Raw genomic sequence first — 9,602 nt, 5'->3', positions numbered from 1 at the left:
ATTTAAGTGAGCAGGGATGGGTAGGGGGAATATTAGGAAAATGGAGAAATTTCCTATTCTGATTACCTGTCTTCTCTTTCCTAGCATCTTTCCTGACACTCAGTAGAGATGAGGCCTTTGGCTCAGAAGCCCCACTCTATTATGGTTCCACAGGAGCAGAACTTTTGGAGTTCTTGGTAGTTAGATTCTTTCGAGAGCCCTTTGATTTGTAGGGCAAAAATTCACCAAGGAATGATCTATCTCTCTAGCAAACCACAGGGGTAGTGACTGAAGGAACACAGTGCCTTCTAACAATAATAATAATGATAATTGTGGTATTTGTTAAGCACTTACTGCGTGCCAGGCACTGTACTAAGTCCTGGGGTGGATATAAGCAAATAGGGTTGGATGAAGTCCCTGTACCACGTGGGGCTCACAGTCTCAATCCCCATTTTACAGATGAAGGAACTGAGAAGTGAAGTGACAGGCCCATGGTCACACAATAGACATACTCATAGTTCAATAGTTCGAACAGGTGATTAAAAAGGGGACCAGCAGTGTTCAATCAATCAAGCAATTGTATTGAAAAAAAAAAAGAATTAAGCCAGACACTGTACTAAGCACTGACGTGGATACAAAGCAAATAGGGTTGAACACAACCCCAGTCCCCATTTTATAGATGAGGTCACTGAGGCATAGAGAAGTGAAGTGACATGCCCAAGGTCTAGTGTTCCAAGCACTGTACTAAGCACTTGGAAAAAAGACATGGGTGAGAATTGAACATGATCTGGCCCCCCAACAGGCTCACATCCCTGAATAAGGCAGGGGGTGGGTGGGAGTGGGCGACATGCATAATTAAATAAACAGAATAAATACTTGAAGGTACAGTGAGGTAAACATTTACATACAAACTCCCTGTAAGGCATGTTTGACCAACCAAATTGAAACTGGATCTGGGTTCTAATCCTGACTTTTCCAATGACTTGCTGTGTGATCTTCAGTAATAGTAATAATAATAACTTTGGCATCTGTTAAGCACTATTATGTGCCAGGCACTGTATTAAGCGCTGGGGTGGATACAAGCAAATCAGGTTGGACACAGTCCCTGTCCCACATGGGGCTCACAGTCTCAATCCCCATTTCACAGATGAGGGAACTCATGAGGCCTAGAGAAGTGACGTGACTTGTCATGACCCTCTGACTCCCAAGCCCGGGATCTCGCCACTAAGACAACTTTTCTATGTCTCAGTTTCCTCAACTGTAAAATAGGGATTAAATACCTGTTCTCCCTCCTATTTAGACTAAAAGAGCTCCATGTGGAAAAGGGATGGTGTCCAACATGATTAACTTGTGTCTACCCCATCACTTAAAACAGTGCTTGGCACCTAATAAATACTTAAATTCCATAATAACAAATGAGAGTCATAAAGAGATTAATATAATAATAGTGGTATTGGATAAACACTATATGCCAGACACTGTACTAAGTGCTGCGGTAGGTACAAGCAAATTATGTTGGTCAGAGTTCCTATCCCACATAGGGCTCACAGTCTCAATCCCCATTTTACAGATGAGTTGACTGAGGCACAGGGAAGTGACATGCCCAAGGTCACACAGCAGACAGTGCCATAGCTCAAACAGGTGATTAAAATGAGATCAGCAGTGTTCAGTCAATTGTAGTTAAAAAAGTAGTATTCATTAAGTGCTTACTATGTGCTAGACACTGTACTAAGCGCTGAGGTGGATACAAGCAAATAAGGTTGGACAAAGTCCCAGTCCCACAGGGCGCTCAGTCTCAATCCCCATTTTACAGATGAGGTCACTGAGGCACAGAGAAGTGCAGTGACTTGCCCAAGGTCACATAGACATGGCAGAGCCAGGATTAAAACCCATGACCTTCTGGCTCCCAGGCCCCTGCACTCTCCACTATACCATGCTGCTTCGAGCACATACTGTGTGCAGAGCACTGTACTAAGTGCTTGGGAGAGTACAACGGAATTAGCAGACAAGTAAGCCCGTCAAAGGGCAGGGACTGTCTCTATCACCGATTTGTACATTCCAGTGCTCTGCACATAGTAAGCGCTCAATAAATACTATTGAATGAATGAATAGCAAGCTTACAGTCAAGAGAAGCAGCTTGGCGTAGTGGTTAGAGCGCAGGCCTGGGAGTCAGAAGGCCCCGCCACTTGTCTGCTCTGTTACACCGGGTAAGTCACTTCACTTCTCTGTGTCTCAGTTATCTCACCTGTAAAATGGGGATTATGAATGTGAGCCCCATATGGGACGTGGACTGTGTCCAACCTGATTAGCTTGTAGCTATCCCAGCACTTAGTACAGTATCTGGCACATAGTAAGTTCTCAACAAATTTTTTTTTTAAAAAAAGAGACCACTATACTTCCTACTATATTGCTGGAGTCGGCTTAGAGCAACGCCGGCTCTGAACCCAGTAGCCAGATGGTCATCTCTGTCCTTGATCATTGGACAAGATGATCCTACCTGGAGGGGAGGGACTGTCTGTTTATTATAGTATTGTACTCTCAAGTGCTTAATACAGTCCTCTGCACACAGTAAGTGCTCAATAAATAAGATTGACTGACAAGGAAGGAAAATCCCTTTCAAAACAGCAATCCTGTCATCCCTTGTTTAATCTGGAGATATGGGGTGACAACCTACACCAAAGCAGTTGCTTCTCGGGCAGCGAAGAGGCAGAAGACACTTGTTATTAGAGTGTGCTGAACCTGAAGGAACAATCATAAACTATAAGGAGTGGGTGAGGTGGGAATGGAATTTGCCTAAAGCAGGAAAATGAACATTTAGCCAAGATCTAACCTGTCAACATGAAACTAGCACTACTAATAAGAAGAAGAATAAAAATAGTATTTGTTAAGCGCTATGTGCCAGGCACTATGCTAAATACTGGGGTGGATACAAGCAAATCAAGTTAGACACGGTCTCGATCCGCATTTCACAGATTAGGTAACCGAAGCCCCGAGAAGTGAAGTGACTTGTTCAAGGTTATACAGTAGGCAAGTAAGAGAGCTGGAATTAGAACCCATAACCTTCCTACTCCCAGGCCGGGAGTCGAACCCATGACCTTTGACTCTGAAGCCCAGGCTCTGCTACTTCTCTTTCCATTAAATGATGCTGCTTTTCATATAATCTCTCTTATAAGAGACTGTGAGCTCCACGTGGGATAGGGACCGATTAGACCGTAAACCCGTCAAACGGCAGGGACTGTCTCTATCTGCTGCCGACTTGTTCATTCCAAGCGCTTAGTCCAGTGCTCTGCACATAGTAAGCGCTCAATAAATACTATTGAATGAATGAATGACTGTACCCGACCTCATAACTTTGACTCTGTCCCAGGGTTTAGCACATACATAAATACCACAATGAGCATGAATAAGCGTGTAGTGGAGTATTTCTGAAATACAGGAGTAAGGCAAAACTTTCCTCCAGGCTCCATCGTCTGCTTTGTGCAGTGTAATCTTTGATGATGAGAAAAGGGACTACAGTCCAACTTTGGGCAGGGCAGGGATCGTCTCTATCTGTTGCTGAATTGTATATTCCAAGCGCTTAGTCCAGTGCTCTGCACATAGTAAGGGCTCAATAAATACGATTGAATGAATGAACCTTCCCTTGAGCACAAAGAGCAAGGTTCCCACGGTCGGACCTGGACCTTGGTAGGAGAACAACTAGTCAAATCCTACCACCTAGTGGCCGAAAAGCATATTGCAACATTAAAGCATTTTTTTTCAAGTTAATAATAATGTTGGTATTTGTTAAGCGCTTCCTATGTGCAGAGCACTGTTCTAAGCGCTGGGGTAGATACAGGGTAATCAGGATGCCTCACGTGAGGCTCACAGTCTTCATCCCCATTTTACAGATGAGGGAACTGAGGCGCAGAGAAGTGAAGTGACTTGCCCACAGTCACACAGCTGACAAGTGGCAGAGCCGGGATTTGAACCCATGACCTCTGACTCCCAAGCCCGTGCTCTTTCCACTGAGCCACGCTGCTCCCCAAAACCTCATGTGAATAATAATAAAATCATAACGATGGCATTTGTTAAGCAATGACTAATAATGATAATAATGTTGGTATTTGTTCATTCATTCATTCATTAGTATTTATTGAGCGCTTACTATGTGCAGAGCCCTGTACCAAGCGCTTGGAATGGACAAATCGGTAACAGAGACGGTCCCTGCCCTTTGACGGGCTTACAGTCTAATCTAATTTGTTAAGCACTTACTGTGTCCAGAGCACTGTTCTAAGCGCTGGGGTAGATACGGGGTAATCAAGTTGTCCCACGTGAGGCTCACTGTCTTTATCCCCATTTGACAGATGAGGTCACTGAGGCACAGAGAATAATAATAATAATGTTGGTATTTGTTAAGCGCTTACTATGTGCAGAGCACTGTTCTAAGCGCTGGGGTAGATACGGGGTAATCAGGTTGTCCCACATGAAGCTCACAGCCTTAATCCCCATTTAACAGATGAGGTCACTGAGGCACAGAGAATAATAATAATAATGTTGGTATTTGTTAAGCGCTTACTATGTGCAGAGCACTGTTCTAAGCGCTGGGAGAGATACGGGGTAATCAGCTTGTCCCACGTGAGGCTCACAGTCTTAATCCCCATTTTACAGATGAGGTCACTGAGGCACAGAGAAGTGAAGTGACTTGCCCACAGTCACACAGCTGACAAGGGGGAGAGTCGGGATTCGAACCCATGACCTCTGACTCCCAAGCCCGGGCTCTTTCCACTGAGCCACGCTATGTGCCAAGCACTGTTCTAAGCACTGGGGGAGATACAAGGTCATCAGGTTGTCCCACATGGGGCTCCCAGTCTCAATCCTCATTTCACAGATGAGGGAACTGAGGCACAGAGAAGTCAAGTGACTTGCCCAAGCCCTTGCTCTTTCCATTAAGCCACGTGACTTCTCCATGGCAAGGCTTTCCGCACAATGAAATGTTTCAGCAAGTTGGTGAAGTTCAAACTGTCAGCTTACTGGGTCCAGCTTTATGAGGCCTGTTGGTGACAGTGCATAAAATGCATGTCAGAGTGGGGTTAGTCTTGCCAAGTCAACAGCGTGGCTCAGTGGAAAGAGCCCGGGCTTGGGAGTCAGAGGTCATGGGTTCGAATCCCGACTCTCCCCCTTGTCAGCTGTGTGACCGTGGGCAAGTCACTTCACTTCTCTGTGCCTCAGTTCCCTCATCTGTAAAATGGGGATTAAGACTGTGAGCCTCACGTGGGACAACCTCATTCCCTTGTATCTACCCCAGCGCTTAGAATAGTGCTCTGCACGTAGTAAGCGCTTAACAAATACCAACATTGTTATTATTATTATTATTAGGGCTCCTGGCCCAGCCCAATCCCTCTTACTTTGGCCTCATGGCTCCTGACCCAGCTCCACCCTTCCCACTCTGGCCGCATGGCCGCATTTTGTTAATGAAATGTATATCGCCTTCATTCTCTTTATTTGCTATTGTTTTAATGAGATGTTCATCCCCTTGATTCTATTTATTGCTATTATTCTTGTCTGTCCGTCTCCCCCGATTAGACTGTAAGCCCGTCAAAGGGCAGGGAATGTCTCTATCTTTTACCAATTTGTACATTCCAAGCGCTTAGTACAGTACGCTGCACATAGTAAGCACTCAATAAATCCTATTAAATAAATACTACTGAATGGTCAATCCCTCTCAGTCTCACCTCATTCCCAGTCCCTGCCCGCTTCCTGCTGCACAGGCCTTTTCAGTTTCCCTGGGCCGCCTCCTGGTCTGCTCTGGCCCCAACTTCCCTCCTGGGACCACCGCTCCCTCTTCCTTCCTTCGCTCCTTTTTTCTCCCCCTCATTCCTTTTTCCTCTCCCTCCCGCTCTCCCCGCCAGAAACCTGAAGTCACGATAGGTTAATGACGACCTCCTCCATTCCCACCATCTGGAACTGGGGATTAAGACTTGCACTCTCGCTGGAGCAAGTGAGAGCAAATGGGTGTGGTGATTTTGGGCGGCGAGAAAGGGAAGCAGCATGGTTTAGTGGAAAGAGCCCGGGCTTGGGAGTCAGAGGTCGTGGGTTCCAATCCCGGATCTGCCATTTGTTAGCTGTTTGACTTTGGGCAAGCCACCTAACATCTCTGTGCCTCAGTTCCCTCATCTGTAAAATGGGGATTAAGACTGTGAGCCCCATGTGGGACAACCTCATTACCTTGTATCTCCCCCAGCACTTAGAACAGTGCTTGGCACATAATAAGTGCTTAGCAAATACCATCATCATCATCATCAACTCCAACTCCTAGGAACCTGCCCTGGGTCAGCCAGCAGGGAGAGGATAATTCCACCCTGAACAGAAGGCAGCAACCAATTGCAATTATTACTACAATAAGCACCAAGATAATTGTTGAAAATGTACTCTCCAAAAGAGAATTAAATTCCAGAGGGAGGATGTCTAGGATGGACTTTATTATTATTACTAAGTGCCATCGAGTCATTTCTGATTCATACCGACTCCATGGGCATACTTTCTCCAGAACGTCCTGTCCTCTGCTGTAATCCGCAACCTTTCTAATGGTTCTTCCGTTATCGTTGTTATCGTGGCTCAGTAAAAAGAGCATGGGCTTGGGAGTCAGAGGTCATGGGTTCGAATCCCGGCTCTGCCACTTGTCAGCTGTGTGACTGTGGGCAAGTCACTTAACTTCTCTGCGCCTCAGTTCCCTCATCTGTAAAATGGGGATTAAGACCATTAGCCCCACGTGGGACAACCTGTATCTGTATCTACCTGTACCCTGTATCTACCCCAGCGCTTAGAACAGTGCTCTGCACATAGTAAACACTTAACAAATACCAACATCATCATCATCATCATCATCTAGCTGCGGGTCTGCCTCTTCCATGTTTTCCCTGGTCTTTTCCTAACATTAATATTTTCTCCAGAGAATTAGTCGTCTTGATTATGTGTCCAAAATATGCTAATCTAAATTCATTCAATTGTTACCGAGTCATTTGGCCTTCCAAAGACCACTTTGGTTTAATTTGGTCTAAAATCCATTTGCTTGTTTTTTGGGCAGTCCATGGTATTCGCAAAAGCCTTCTCCAATACCACATTTCAAAAGAATCGATGTCCTTGAAAGGAATTGGCTGATAACTCAGAAACTACTCACCCTGGCTCTGCTACTTGCCTGCTGTGTGACCTTGGACAAATAAATCACTTAAGTTCTCTGTGCTTCTGTTTCCTCACCTGTAAAACGGGGATTCAAAATGTGTTCACCTCACTACTTAGACTGAGCCCCAAGTGGGACAAGGATTGTGTCTGATCTGACTTTCTTGTATCTACCTCAGGGCTTGGCATATAGTAAGTGCTTAACAAATACCACATCATCATCATTATTATTACTATTATTATTATTACAGCCCCTTCTAAGCAGGAGCCAGAAGTCAAAACCTGAACAGATGGACAGTTTCCCTTAAATGATTAGTACAGTGATCTGCACACAGTAAGCTCTCAATAAATACCACTGATTGATTGACTGATTGGCCCTGACCCCTTTGTCAGTCAATCATATTTGTCAGTCAATAGTATATATTTAGTCCTTACTGTGTGCAGAACACTGTACTAAGCGCTTGGGAGAGAACAATATGACAATATATCAGACACAGTCCCTGCCCATAAGCTTACAGTCTAAAGGACAAATTTACAAGCAAACCACCTCAAAGCTTCACTCTTAGGATCTTGGGAGAGTGCAATACCAAAGAGTTGACAGGCACATTCCCTGCCCACGAGGACCTTATAGACTAGCACACAGGCCTGGGAGTCAGAAGGACCTGGGTTCTAATTCTGGCTCTGCCACATGTCCGCTGTGTGACCTTGGACAAGTCATTTCACTTGTCTGGCCTCGGATACCTCATCTGTAAAATGGAGATAAGAGTAGGAGTATGGGACAGGGAGTGTGTCCAACTTGATTAACTTGAATCTCCCCCAGCGTTTAGAACAGTGCTTGGCATATAGTAAGCCCTTAGCAAGTACCATAATTATGATTAATTATTATTATTCACAGAAATATTCATGTTGATTTCTACATGGTCATGCCTCTGCAAATTTCTCTTTCCAGGGCTGGCTGGATTTGAATTGGGATAAAATCTCTAGTTATGAGTTCAGTTGGAAAGCTTGCTACATAATGAAAGAACTGTCGATTCTTAGTGATTTTCTGGGTAGCATTACTCCTTCTTAATACTCTGGGACTCTGGAGTTTATAGGGATACTTCTATGATTCTTTGCCCCCAGACCACTCCACAGTACTGCCCCAGGCTCTCTTTCCGGCCCAGTCTCCGCCTTGCTGGGTAACACCAGGCAAGCCATTCAACCCTCTCTGTGCCTGCGTGGCTCAGTGGAAAGAGCACGGGCTTTGGAGTCAGGGCTCATGAGTTTGAATCCCAGCTCTGCCACTTGTCGGCTGTGTGACTGTGGGCAAGTCACTTAACTTCTCTGTGCCTCAGTTCCCTCATCTGTAAAATGGGGATTAAGACTGTGAGCCCCGCGTGGGACAACCTGATTCCCCTATGTCTACCCCAGCGCTTAGAACAGTGCTCGGCACATAGTAAGCGCTTAACAAATACCAACATTATTATTATTATTATTGTTTTCTTTATCATAAAATGAGGAAAGGTATGTCCATCACCCCTTATGTCACAGGAATTACAATAATTTAGCCTGGATATTTTATAATCATTATTAAATTATACTTTGGATAATTTATCCAACCTGTTAGGTCAGGGGTTCGAATCCCTATTCTGCCACTTGTCAGCTGTGTGACTGTGGGCAAGTCACTTAACTTCTCTGTGCCTCAGTTACCTCATCTGTAAAATGGGGATTAACTGTGAGCCTCACGTGGGCCAACCTGATGACCCTGTATCTCTCCCAGCACTTAGAACAGTGCTCTACACATAGTAAGCGCTTAACGAATACCAACATTATTTTGTATCTTCTCCCCCTCTAGACTGTAAGCTCGTTATGGGAAGGAAATGGGCCTATCAGCTCTATTGTGCTGTACTGGCCCAAGCACTTAGTACAGTGCTCTACGCATACTAAGCACTCAATAAATATCATTGCTTGATTGATTGACTGATTACCCCAGTCCTAGTACGGTGCTTGGCACATAATAAGTACTTAACAAATACCACCATTATTATTAAGGTGGGCCTTCAGTTGGCCAAGGCTGACAGCAAGAACTCCTTCTCCGGTGGAGATTTTCGAGGCAACAACCCTCCCTATACCGCCCTTCCCCTCTCCCTACCACTGGGTCATCCCTCGGGCAGCATGGACACCAGGACGAGACTGATGGATTTCAAAGGCAATGTGGATTTCAAAGGTCCCTGTGATTAGCTGAGGGCCCTGGAGGGGCCCGAGAGCCTGGTGTGAATTTAGCCTGGGTTCTGGTCACTAAATGATTCCAATCCAGACGGTTAATTATGGTACTTGTCAAGCGCTTACTCTGTGCCAAACACAGTATTAAGCACTGGAGAAGATACAGTTAATTAAATTGGACACCATCCCTGACTCATGTGGGACTCATAATCTAACTAGGAGGGAGTACGATTTAATCCACATTTTGCAGATGAGGGAACTGAGGC

Source organism: Ornithorhynchus anatinus, chromosome 14 (genome assembly GCF_004115215.2).
Source record: "Ornithorhynchus anatinus isolate Pmale09 chromosome 14, mOrnAna1.pri.v4, whole genome shotgun sequence".
NCBI lineage: Eukaryota > Metazoa > Chordata > Mammalia > Monotremata > Ornithorhynchidae > Ornithorhynchus > Ornithorhynchus anatinus.
The sequence above is the reverse complement of the archived record's forward strand: the minus strand, read 5'-3'. Positions refer to the sequence as shown.